Genomic DNA, 13,348 nt, shown 5'->3' on the forward strand with positions numbered 1-13,348 from the left:
GGGCAAAGCTTCCCACCGCTCACCCTATCTATGCCTTTCATAATTTTAGACACCTCTATTAGGTCACCCCTCATCCTCCGTCATTCCAGTGAGAACAACATGTATTTTTGTTCAACTTGGTTCAAGGGAGTAATGTTGACCATGCGTTGTTTGGAGACAATGGAAACTTTAATTTCCAGCTCAGCAAACATGTTGCTTGGAGAACTTGTTGGTTCGTAATTCCACCTGAAAGATAGTTGGGGTCATTGCCTTTCTGTCAACAAGGTATCAAAGCTGTCCCAGAATTCAGTGGGAAATGGAATTAAACCACACCGAGGAAAGTGAGCAGCTACCCAGCAGCCTCTGTGCTTTATTGACACGTAATCACCCCATCATCAAACAGAAACTACTGACATATAACTGGAGTGTGTGATGATTTGTTTAGTGACAGACTAAATTAGACTATCTGAACCTAATGGGAAGTTGTAGAATCTTAAAACCCCGATTCATTGTTGCACGACTTTGGAAAGTAATTTAAAACTTGTAGCTGTCCATTGAATTTCAATATATTTCTGTTCCCACGTTGTTAAGTCTTGAGCCTGTTGCCTTCACTAAATTGGGTGATGGTATTTTGAGGGATTTATTGTGCTTGAATAGACCACATGTACAAAATATGGCAATCCTTCATCCTCAACCAAATCCTGTTCCCTCCTTCTACCTTGGATATGAAGATTCATCATCACCAGAGAAAAGAACCATAAGTACCACAGCAAAACCTTCTCCTCTTAGTGAGGTTCAGCTTGTTAGTTTCCGATAACTTACTGTGACGTCAGTTCTCCTTTAAGAGGTGTTTTCTTTTAAATCACGATCTCTGCAGCTCACAGGCTTAGGTGATGTCATTGTGAGAGGAGCGAACCTGTTGGCAACACAGGTGACAGGGATTCCATTTTAGTTTCAGTTTGTGAAATCGAGTGTTAAAAGCATCATGTTCTTCTCTCTCCCTGTTTGTTTATTTTGTATTTTGCACATTCTGTAGTCAGCTGAAAACAAGATGTTGCTTTCCTGAAGTCTGCTGTTTTGGGGGTGGACCAGTATATCTCAGATGTCTTGCAAATCAGTCCTGTTTGCAAACTGCTCTGAGTCTCAGGAATATTTGGCTGCAGTCTCATAAGGAAAAGAAACGATCCCAGTATCAAGTGAACATTAGTCTGTGCTGTGTTAAATCTGTGAAAAGAGCTTTTGTTGTCTATTGGTTTTGATTTTAATTGGAACACAATAGAGATATTCATTAAGAGTTATACATTATAGTAGTTGCTTTGTTTCGTGTTTGTAACGGATAAAAGTCCTTGCTAATTTTATTGCCATACATGCTAACTATATTTGTAAATACATTTGTTCGATAGAAGCTCCATACTGGGTCATTTGGATCATACCTGAAGTGAAACATCTCACGCTTATCCTGGCCAAATTCAAGACACAACACTTATAATTCAGGCGGGTTTCATAAAACACTTTGAAGTTTCTAACCTGAACCATGACACGAGGAATGGATTTCACCCAGAAGATCTGGAGAGATTCAAGGTATTAGACTCACATCACTGGAAAAAACTGAAAACTGCTTCATTCATGTTGTAGTCAAGCACAAGCATGAAACTGCAGAACAACATATCTTTCATGACCATCTATTGGTACTTCATTCAACCCATTCACTGATTCTTTAATCAAAATGTACATACATCCAAGTACCATATATTCCTAAATTAACACAATCCCTTTTTTTTTGGAAAGGTACTGGCATAATAGTAATGTCAGCGTAAAAGTAATCCAGAGGCATCGCCAATGTCATGAGGGCACGGGTTTATATATCACCATGGCAGCTGGTGGTACTTCAATTCAATGAATAAATCTGGAATACATACTAATGGTGACCAAGGTATCAGTTGTAATTCATCAGTGAAGGAAATCTGCCATCTCTCGCAGGCCTCATCAGGATGCGGCTCCAGGCAGATCGCAACGTGCCTGACTTTTCAATGTCTTCTGACATGGCCAAGCAAGCCAATCAATTAAAAGGAAATTAGGGAGAGGCAGCAAATTCTGGTCTTGGCTGCAACTCCCACATCCCAGGTAAGAACAAGCAGAAAGAAAACATAAACATACATGTTTATGCATTACAAAATATATCCCCTGAGCTATCTCTCAGTGCATCTATATTTCTTTCTATCCATCCATCGCAATGTCCATGATGTGTTCGATAGATCATCCCTGTTGATAATAAGGTGTTAGAGAAGCTGCATACTTTCCCTTTCCTGATAGATGAGAACAATAGCTTTTCAACTTTAAAAATTAAATTGTCTTCAGTACTGTTGCTGGGTAGATTAGTTTATAAATAGGTCTCATTGACAATGGTAAGAGATTGAAGTTCACTTGCAGCCACGCGATCAGTACAGAGGAAACAGATTTTTGAACTACTGCACAAACACTCCCAGATGTTTCCTAAAAATAACATTGGGCGTTTGACAGCAGGCTGGATTGTTGCCAAATACTGTGTGGGACAGATTGCCATGAATGTGAGTGGAGAAAATGGGATTCAAACATTCAAGCAATACATTTTTCATTATCGCAGAAAGGCACATTTTATATGTCTTCTAAACAAGTATTTTCAATGAATATCCTGTTCATTCTGGGATTAACTAGTTCAGAAAATATTTTAAATGTCTTCTAAACAAATATTTTCAATGAATATCCTGCTCATTCTGTGGTTAACTAGTTCAGAAAATATTTTAAATGTCTTCTAAACAAATATTTTCAATGAATATCCTGTTCATTCTGTGATTAACTAGTTCAGAAAACAGCAGAGTGAATAGATGACATTTAATTTGTGTAACTTTCAATTAAATGTCAATCTAATGATTAATGTCTGTTTGTCAACAACTTGATGAAATGCGAGAGAGAGATGTTAATGGTCACAATCCGTTAGTCTAATGAGATCGGTGTAATAGCAAAAAATGAAAAGAAATAAAATTATAAGAAAATCATAAAATTGCCTTGAACAGCGGGGATTCTTGGAATATTCAGAAAGTTCTGCTCCTCATGTAAACGGCTCGTCACTTAAACCTGATTAGCACCGTGTTCTGTTGTACAGTTTAATCTGATTTCGTTTGTTTAACAGTCGCTCTCACAGATGCCAATGAGTGCAGAAATGATTAGTTTCTAACTGATTCAGTGGTAGATAAAACCATTCATTCTTGTGATATTGTGTAATGTGCTGCAAAGTCCTGATATCCTGTGTTCCCAATAACAGTGAATGGGCGACAACCGGTGGCCAATAAAATGAGCTGCAATGATTTGTGTGCTGGAAGATACCTCTACTCGTAGCCCTGTCCGTTCTGATTCATTAACTTCTCTGTCAAAAGTCGATGCCGATTTTATGTTTCTCCATTAGCTCACTGCTTAATTATCAGACAAGCGGGTTTCTTTTGCAGCTAATCTTCAGAGGACTGCCTGAGGCTTACGGGTATTTTGAGGATAGTCAGGAGACATTGTGTAATGTTCTAATTATCAGTGCTTAATTATCAGACAAGCGGGTTTCTTTTGCAGCTAATCTTCAGAGGACTGCCTGAGGCTTACGGGTATTTTGAGGATAGTCAGGAGACATTGTGTAATGTGAGGAGTTCGTTCTTATCTCCAAACCCAAATCGCACAGTGATAGCCATCCACACTGTAAATAGAATCACTTTGTTCATCCGCACATTTAGTTTCAGAAATCGATAACAATTCCCACTGATAAATTATGCTTTATTATTGTCATGTGATGGAGACCTGGAATTACTCTCTGAATCTGTAAATTAATCATTTTCAATTTCGTCTTCTGCTGAGAGCCGTGGAAATAAAATAACTATATTTACAACGGAATTAGTCTATTTTATGAAGAGATGATGAACTGCATTATCATCATTTCACACAATGAATCCATTCAGCCCAACAAATATCCCGATGCAGATAAAATGTCAATTTTAATATCAAACTATTGTAAATCTCGGAGTCCATTCTGTTGGGGGTGTGGAAGGAGGGACCTGGATCCAGTCGCCGCCTGCAGCAGGGAATCAACAGGCGGCGCCTGGAAAGCCGCCCCCTGCTGCCGGGTATTTAAATGCCGCTCACTGGGACCGGAATCCAACAGTCCGGGAGCTGGTTTGTTCACTGAGTTCCTGACATAACCATTTCCTCCATATGACCAGAAGGATGAGGTCGGCGATTTCTCTCAGTTTGTTGCTGGCTTTCTTATCCAGTGAGTAGTTTTTATTGTCCAAGACTCTCACTGTTAGCCACTGTTAACCAATCTCTGAAATGTTCCAGATTCAGCAATCATTTCGCCAGGATTAATCTTTGGGGATTTTGATATATTTTTACAGGAGTCCAGTCGCAGGTTGTGTTGACTCAGCCAGAGGCAGCGACCGGGCGTCCCGGAGGCTCCCTGAGATTGACCTGTAAAACCAGTGGCTTCAATCTTGACAGCGACTGGATGAACTGGATCCGAAAGGTTCCCGGACAGGGGTTGGACTGGCTCCTTGACGACACAAGTTCATCGAGCAACAATTACTCCCCAGGGATTCAGTATCGATTTACAGCGTCCAAAGACCTTTCAAGTAATACCTTCGCTTTGGACATGACTGGTCTGACGAACGAAGACACCGCCATCTATTACTGTACATATCCCAGCGATAGGGACCAGGGCTGCCCCCGGACAAGAACAGTTCGAGAAGGAATTTAACAACTTCCAACACAACCTGAAATTCAGTACCTCTTGTACATGTAATATTAACTGCAATGATCTGAACCAGACAACTAGCTGATTCTTACCAAACTAACACAGCGAAAATGTAACGGTAAAACGTAACAGACAAACATAGAAAACGGGGTTGGACTGTGGCTGTGGTTATATTTATTATTGACACTTTCAACACTTCCAGACCTGCAAATAATGCTTATTTTAATATGTCTGACTTTGTGATCGATAAACTGCTGCCTAACTGATAAATGAGATCAGAAATAACGTTCTATTTGAAGTGAATAGTGAGCGGCAGTACTGAACAGAGAGTGAGTGCAGTTTTTGTGCGGGTGTGTGTCACTGTGATATGTTGGGTCGAACTGGCAGGCACAGCTGTTACCGTCAATACAAAAACCCCTTTCAGCACTTACTGATTGAGGCTGGATCAGTGTCACTTCTATAATCCAACTATAATTTCAGTATAGTACTCTCGATGATCAGCATTGCCCGAATGGCAAGAATTAAAATGCAAACTCGATGATAATTGTTCGATTATCAGTTGTTGTTTTCAATAACATGTTCATGTGTTACTCTGTGAAATATAAATCATTAGGGTCATTTATGAAGAGCGAAAGGCTTCATTGATTTACTTGCCTTGTGCTTTGTGAATATTTAAAATAATGGTCTATTGTGTTTAGAGCATGTTAATGTATGGTGCAGCCCAGAGAATGTAACACAGTGACACTTCCCATCCTAGGGACAAGGGACCACGGTGACGGTGACTGCAGGTAAGAACCGTGCACTTATTGAGCAACTGCTTCACTTGAGCCTTTGTTTTATTTTATTTCCTATTTTAGTAATTCATTAACTAATTGAAATGTGGGTTTGGTGGATTTTTTATTGAGATATTTTGCAATGGTCCATGTGATTTTGCTGAAAGGGTTGAAAAGTTCTGCTGCTTCTTGACAATAGGTGCTGCTAAGTTATTTAATCTCTGGTTGCTGTGATTTGGTGTTTATCTGTTGAGGGCATTGTGTGGCTGGGTTACTGTAAATACCGAACTTCTGTTAAACAGTTATGCGTTTCTGCAATGTTTAATCTCGGTGACATCAAATAGCTGCGAGTTGTACCATCTACTGCACAAGTGTTTGAAATGTAACCCAATATTAACAAAATATGTTAAAATTGCTGTATTAATTTAGTGATCATGTTCCGTCTGCTCACAAATCTCGTGTTGTTGTGGCATATTTCTGTCCATTTAATTATTAATTGGGTTTGTCATTAACAGATTGGCTGGATTTTATATTGAGATTCTCTGTCAATTTTACATTTGGTTCTGTTGAAAGTATTTGTGGAATTGAGCTGCTTCTGCATGAAATGGGGTTCAGTCCCTCAGTGATGTGTTTTTTTGTGGTGAGGTGGTTGTGTGTCTGGGTGACTTTGAATAAGTAAAATGTGTGAAATGATTTGGTGTTTCTGTATTGCTTCTGCATTGTTTACACTCGGTGACACTGAGCTGTTACACTCTTTGTGATTGAATACAAACATTCAACACGTTTGAAACTGCTTGACGCATGATTGCAGGCAGAACTCAGGCAAGATTTATTGCAGTTTTTTAAAAAAATCTCAAATGATAATTCCAGATTAAACTAAGGCACGGTTTACGCCGTTCGTTCAGAACATAGTTTGTCACTGAATTCACAATTTGTGATACCTGCAATGTTTAATTTCGGTGGCATCTGATGGCTGCAGCTTTTCCCATCGAAATGTTTAAATATGTTTGAAGTCTCTTTGAAATGTGATCCAATATGAATAAAATGTGATAAAGTTTCAATATTAATTTGTTGGACATATTCCACCTCTTCACAATATTATTGTTATCATTCCAGATTGCTGTTTAGTTTAATAATTTGGTGACGAGATCTTCTGCTGGATTCCGTATTGAGATCTTCGTGCGATGTTACATTTATTTCTGTTGAATGGATAATTGAGCTGCTTCTCCATAAAACGGGGTTCATTCCCTCGGTGATGTGTTTTAGTATTTTTCTGCTGAGGAGATTGTGTATCTGGGTGACTTAAAATGTTTATAATTTGTGGAATGGTTTGGAGTTTCGGTATTGCTTCTGCATTGTTTAAACTGGTTGACACTGCGTGGTGCCACGTCTTCTGGTTCAATGCATTTGAAAATACTTTAGCACGATTGTCGGGGAAAAAACAGGCAGGTTTCGGAAAAAAATGAAATAAAGATACACTTTTATAAATGTAAATGATGATTGCAGATTAAAATACAGCATGGCTGAAAAAAAATCATTCAGAATATAATTCATTGCTACAATCAATACTTACTTAACAAGTTTGAAGTTTGTAGAGTGAAATTAATATAATTGAAACAATTGCTTCGCGGTAATGTACTCCTTATTCACCAAAAATATTTGATGTTGATATCATTAATCCCCTTTCACAACTATGCTGTGCATTGCACACAATTAACATAAACGAGAAAGGTTCTAGGCTGAAAACATTTTGTGATTATTTCTGAAACTATTTCAATGAGTACAGGCTGATTCCACATCAACGTTTAGTTCAACAAGATATTTTGAAACAATCGTTTTGCGCTAATTAAGTTTACCGTCACTTAAATAGGAGTTTTACATTGCAGTTTGGTAATGTATGTATCCTGTTATTGCATTTTTTTTCGGTTGCAGGCGCAGCCAAATTATTGCTTTAAAGTAATATGTCGATAGATAATTAATCACTACTCTAATCTTAAACAGTTTTCTGAGAGCTGAAGTTCGCTAGCATGAAGTAATTGTTCATTTGGTTTTTGAATTGTGGTAAGGTGTCGACAGGTGCTCGCCAGACAACGGCAAGTAAATGCTTGAAATTCACACTGATTAGTTTAATTACGGAAGTTTTATATTAGTTCTGCTCCTAGCAATAACATTCTGTCTTCCAATACTGCTGCAGACAGAATAAAATGATAGGAAGAACAAATGTCAGCACAGACGAATTTACTCAATCTGAAACTTCTGTTTAATTATTATTAAATATTAAACTGAAGAACAAAATCTCGACTTATTTTTCATCATGTCTCAGTCTTGCAGAGGATTTGAATAAATTGTCCTCATTGTGTTTTGTACTGTTTTATGTGTAACTTTTTCAATTAAACAATATGATCAACAATTTAATTACTTTTCAATTAAACAATATGATCAACAATTTAATTACTTTTTCAATTAAACAATATGATCAACAATTTAATTACAGCAATGATCAGCTTCATTGTTCCCAGGAGCAGGCTGAGGGTAAGAGAGTGGGTTTGCTGACTGTAATTAATTATTTATTTTTTCAGTTAATTTTGGGTTTAAAATCGGAGGTTTTTTTCAAAACCGGAAGTCAGGCCAGGAGTGGCCAGGGGAAGTTTTTGGAGGGTTTAAAAAGGGCTTACCTTGGAGGTTCAGCTTCATTGTTCCCAGGAGCAGGCTGAGGGTAAGAGAGTGGGTTTGCTGACTGTAATTAATTATTTATTTTTTCAGTTAATTTTGGGTTTAAAATCGGAGGTTTTTTTCAAAACCGGAAGTCAGGCCAGGAGTGGCCAGGGGAAGTTTTTGGAGGGTTTAAAAGTGCACCAAAGTATACAGCGGGCAGCAGAGTGAGTGGGAAGTTGAGTGAGCTGTCAGGGCTTTGGCTCACAGGGCTTGGACGAGCAGGGGTGAGTTTTTGTTTCCTTACACTCTTATTAACTTTTCACTGTCTTACTTGACATAAAGTGTCCAGTATGAGTGGGAAACCAATGTGTTGTTCCCAGTGTAGGATGTGGGAGGTCCTGGAGGCATCTGGCCTCCCGGACATCCACATCTGTGAGGGGTGTGTCGAGCTGCGGTTCCTGAGAGACCGTGTTAGGGAGCTGGAACTACAACTCGAGGATCTTAGGCTGATGAGGGAGAATGAGGAGGTGATAGACAAGAGCTATCATCAGGTGGTCACACCAGGGCCACGGGAAGAGGCCAAGTGGGTGACGGCCAGGAAGGGTAAGGCTAGGGTGGTTGAGAGCTCCCCGGTGGATTTGCCCCTGCAGAACAAGTACTCCTGCTTGAGTACTGCTGGGGGGGACAGCCCGCCTGGGGGAAGCAGCAGTGGCCGTGTCTCCGCAGTGGAGTCCAGCCCTGTAACTCAGAGGGCTAAGGAAAAGAGGAGGAAGGCGGTATTAATCGGGGACGCGATGGTGAAGGGGACAGACAGGCGTTTCTGCGGAGGTAGGCGGGATTCTCGCATGGTGGTCTGCCTCCCTGGGGCCGGGATCCAGGATGTCGCTAGTCGCGTCCCGGAAATCCTGAGGTGGGAGGGAGAGGAGCCTGAGGTAGCGGTACATATTGGTACCGCTGATGTGGGTAGGAAGGGAGAAGGGGTCATGAAAAGGGAGTACAGGGAATTAGGGAGACAGCTGAGAAAGAGGAAAGCAAAGGTAGTAATCTCAGGATTACTGCCTGTGCCACGGGAAGGTGAGGGCAGGAATGGAGTGAGGTGGAGGATGAATGTGTGGCTGAGGGACTGGTGCAGGGGGCAGGGATTCAGGTTCCTGGACCATTGGGACCTCTTTAGGGGCAGGGGTGATCTGTATACAAAAAACGGGTGGAACTTGAATCACACGGGGACCAATATCCTGGCCGGTAGGTTGGCTACGGCTACTGGGGAGAATTTAAACTAGATAGGTTGGGGGGAGGGGAGCTAGAAGAGTTGACTAGGATCAAGGAACTAATTGATGGGGGGGAGGATGCAGGGGTAAGGGGAATTACAAATTAATGGTAGAGGAGAGGGTGCAAGTGAATGAAGGCGGTAATTTAGATAAGGGAGTAGAGGGAGACGGTGTTCGCGACTCATCAAAGCGGGTCCAGATAAAAGCTGGAATAAGGACACTTTGCCTGAATGCACGAAGCATTCGGAACAAGGTGAATGAGTTGATGGTGCAAATCAGCACAAGTGGGTACGATCTAGTGGCCATTACAGAAACGTGGCTGAAAGGTGACCAGGACTGGGAGATGAATATCCAGGGGTATCAGGCGTTTAGGAAGAATAGACAGGAAGGAAAAGGTGGTGGGGTCGCGCTATTAATAAGAGATAATATCAGGGTAGTACTGAGGGATGACATAGGCTCTGAGGAACAAAACGTGGAATCATTATGGGTAGAGATGAGGAATAGTAGAGGGAGAAAGACACTAGTAGGTGTGGTATATAGGCCCCCAAATAATAATGTTGAGGTAGGGAGGGCTATAAACAAGCAGATAAGGGATGCGTGTAAAAACGGAACGGCAATAATCATGGGGGACTTCAACATGCACATTGACTGGCAGACTCAAGTCGGTAAGGGTGGAATGGAGGAAGAGTTCTTAGAATGCTGTCGGGATAGTTTCCTTGAACAGCATGTTACGGAACCGACGAGGGAACGAGCTATTTTGGATCTGGTATTGTGTAACGAGGTAGGTAGAATTAAGGATCTTATTGTGAAGGACCCTCTTGGGTCGAGTGACCACAATATGGTCGAATTTCTGATTCAGATGGAAGAGGAGAAAGTTTGGTCTCAAACCAGTGTCCTCTGTTTGAACAGAGGGAAATATGATAGGATGAGGGATGAATTGGCTAAGGTAGACTGGGAGAGCAAGCTGGCAGGTAGGATAGCTGAGGAACAGTGGAGGATTTTTAAGGAGATCCTTTTCAGTTCTCAGCAAAAATATATTCCAGCAAAAAACAAGGATTGTAAGAAAAGGGAGAACCAGCCGTGGATAATGAAGGAAATAAAGGAAAGTATTAAAATAAAAACAGCTGCGTACAGAGTGGCCAAAAATAGTGGAGAAACAAGTGATTGGGAAAAATTTAAGAAACAACAAAGAGAGACTAAGAAAGCGATAAAGAAAGGAAGGATAGACTATGAAGCTAGGCTAGCAATTAATATAAAAAATGATAGTAAAAGTTTTTATAAATATATAAAAAGGAATAGAGTGGCTAGAGTGAATGTTGGACCCTTGGAGGACGAGAGGGGGGAGTTAATAGTGGGAAATGAGGATATGGCTGAGTCTTTAAATACGTTTTTTGTGTCAGTCTTCACGGTGGAGGACACAAATAGTTTGCCAAATATTAACGATAGAGGGTTGGCAGCAGGAGAAATACTTAATACAATTAATGTTACCAGAGAGGCAGTGCTGGGTAGACTAATGGGACTGAAGGTGGACAAGTCCCCGGGTCCGGATGGAATGCATCCCAGGGTATTGAAAGAAATGTCAGAGGTAATAGTGGATGCGTTAGTGATTATTTATCAAAACTTGTTGCATTCTGGGGTAGTGCCGGTTGATTGGAAAACGGCTAATGTTACGCCGCTGTTTAAAAAACGAAGGAGACAAAAGGCGGGTAACTATAGGCCGGTCAGCTTAACGTCTGTAGTAGGGAAAATGCTGGAATCCATTATTAAAGAGGAGATAGCAGGGCATCTGGATAGAAATGGTTCGATCAATCAGACGCAGCATGGATTCATGAGGGGAAAGTCGTGCTTGACGAACATGTTGGATTTTTATGAAGATGTGACGAGGGCGGTTGATGGAGGAGAACCGGTGGATGCGGTGTTTTTGGATTTCCAAAAGGCGTTTGATAAGGTGCCCCATAAAAGGCTGCTGAAGAAGATTAGGGCACACGGAGTTGGGGGTAGTGTGTTAAAGTGGATTGGGGACTGGCTATCCGACAGGAAGCAAAGAGTCGGAATAAATGGGTGTTTTTCCGGTTGGAGGAAGGTAACTAGTGGCGTGCCACAGGGATCGGTACTCGGGCCGCAACTGTTTACCATTTATATAGATGATCTGGAGGAGGGGACGGAGTGTAGGGTAACGAAGTTTGCAGACGACACAAAGATAAGTGGAAAAGTGAATCGTGTGGAGGACGGAGAAGATCTGCAGAGAGATTTGGACAGGCTGAGTGAGTGGGCGAGGATATGGCAAATGGAGTATAACGTTGAGAAATGCGAGGTTATACACTTTGGAGGAAATAATAACAAATGGGATTACTATCTCAATGGAAACAAATTAAAACATGCTACCGTGCAAAGGGACCTGGGGGTCCTTGTGCATGAGACGCAAAAGCCCAGTCTGCAGGTACAACAGGTGATCAAGAAGGCAAATGGGATGTTGGCCTATATTGCGAGGGGGATATAATATAAAAGCAGGGATGTCTTGATGCACCTGTACAGGGCATTGGTGAGGCCGCAGCTGGAATACTGTGTGCAGTATTGGTCCCCTTATATGAGGAAGGATATATTGGCATTGGAGGGAGTGCAGAGAAGGTTCACCAGGTTGATACCGGAGATGAGGGGTTTGGATTATGAGGAGAGGCTGAGGAGATTGGGGTTGTACTCGTTGGAGTTTAGAAGGATGAGGGGGGATCTTATGGAGACTTATAAGATAATGCGGGGGCTGGATAGGGTGGAGGCGGAGAGATTCTTTCCACTTAGTAAGGAAGTTAAAACTAGAGGACACAGCCTCAAAATAAAGGGGGGTCGGTTTAAGACAGAGTTGAGGAGGAACTTCTTCTCCCAGAGGGTGGTGAATCTCTGGAATTCTCTGCCCACTGAGGTGGTGGAGGCTACCTCGCTGAATATGTTTAAAGCCGGATGGATGGATTCCTGATCGGTAAGGGAATTAAGGGTTATGGGGATCAGGCGGGTAAGTGGTACTGATCCACGTCAGATCAGCCATGATCTTATTGAATGGCGGGGCAGGCTCGAGGGGCTAGATGGCCTACTCCTGCTCCTATTTCTTATGTTCTTATGAACGATTAAATCAAGGAAGCAATTTTATTGATCACAAACAGCCATGCTTTACAGTATACTTGGGCCTTGAAGTATGCATTTTTAATCAATTTGTGGGTTAATAGAAGGCTTTTCGTAAAAGACAAAAATCAAATAATAAAATGTGAATAGATGAAGGTAAAATTATTAAAGATGTCTGAACGTTTCCATCCAGTAATTTGATGTTAATTGTTTAACACTGTTTAAGATTTCGTTGAAACCCAATTACTTAACAACGTTCTCTGCAGAAGGGAGTTTTGAATTATTGAGAACTGTTTTTTATTATATAAAACAAATCAGCTGACAGGAGAAAGAACTGGCAATTAATAATAAGTTATATATAATATTCGTGCTAATTAATTCAACAAAAATGACCTCCAACAATCAAATTTAACGGTTTTAGAGAATATTTAATTGTATGGAAAATGAATTCAGAAAACAATACATTACTCAGCTGTAATCTGCTCTATAAGGTGTTTTGCTTCGATTATTTTGTTGATTACAGTTAATTAAGAAATTAGATCGAATCAGGTAATGATTTTCAATTTAAATATTTCCTGGTTTGTTTAATTCTTACTGTAACACCATATCTGTTAGGGAAATTAAACTACACTGAATCTGTTAAATTCGATGTGCTCATTTTCAGCGAAATTGCATTTTTCTGCCCAGTTTTCGAGATTTAAAAGAGACAGGGGAAAATTATTAAAAGCTGACCCACCGGCCATGGGAATATTGGATTTTACAGTGTAATTCGATTTTACAGTCGCTTGCGA

The sequence above is a fragment of the Mustelus asterias genome, chromosome 30 (genome assembly GCF_964213995.1).
Source record: "Mustelus asterias chromosome 30, sMusAst1.hap1.1, whole genome shotgun sequence".
NCBI classification, from domain to species: Eukaryota; Metazoa; Chordata; class Chondrichthyes; order Carcharhiniformes; family Triakidae; genus Mustelus; species Mustelus asterias.